This window comes from Mastomys coucha, unplaced genomic scaffold (genome assembly GCF_008632895.1).
Source record: "Mastomys coucha isolate ucsf_1 unplaced genomic scaffold, UCSF_Mcou_1 pScaffold6, whole genome shotgun sequence".
NCBI lineage: Eukaryota > Metazoa > Chordata > Mammalia > Rodentia > Muridae > Mastomys > Mastomys coucha.
The window spans coordinates 70,031,715-70,032,542 of NW_022196912.1; positions in this window are offsets into that span (position 1 = coordinate 70,031,715).

Consider the following 828-nt stretch of genomic DNA (forward strand, 5'->3'; position numbering starts at 1 on the left):
CACGGCAACGATCTTTACATTTTGGGGTCTCATCCGAGACATTCTTGAGGGCGCTGATTCCAATTCGGGGAAACGTCAGCTCCGCTCAGTTGCAGAACTCTGTCTCTCAGAGTCCTGGCCTGGGTCCCGTCCCCCTTCTCGTCTGCCCTCTCGCTCTCCATCTCAGGCCTCTATTTCCTTTACTCTCATTGATATGCCACAGGAGGACTGTCAGATTCCGCCCTTGCCTGCTGCCGCTCCCTCTTCTCCCCTCTATCCACCTCTCCCCTCACAGGTCCCTCCGGTTCCTTCCCCTTATCATCATCCTCCTCCCTATGATGACCCTTTCTCTGCTGCGGAGAAGGGCCTTTTTAAACCTCTCTGCGCTCCAGTCTTCCACCAACCGTCTGCGTCCATAAAACCCACCTCTTCTCCCTCTGCCCCCACTGCCTTCCTCGCAATTCCCGAACCGCTTGACCCTGGCGATGCTGCCGCCTTTGAGGAGGAAGCGGCCCGTTATCATTCTGAAGATTGGCCTCCCCTAACCTTGTCCTCTGCCCCTCCCCGCCTCCTGACATTGCCTCTGCCCTTCCACCTTCTTTCTTAGACATGAAGACTCGCCTCATCTCCCAAATCCAGGAACTGACCGAGATTCTTCAACTCCAGGAATGCTTTTCTCACCTTTCAACTCTCTGCTCTTCCTCCTCTAACGCTCATCCCTGTCTCTCACAGCACCCCTCAGTCCACTTGACTTTTCCTGCCACTCGTTCTCAGACTACTGGAGAGCCCGCTCCTGCCTCTAGTCCTCATCCGCCTCAACCACCTGTCACTTGGTCCGCGACACGCCCA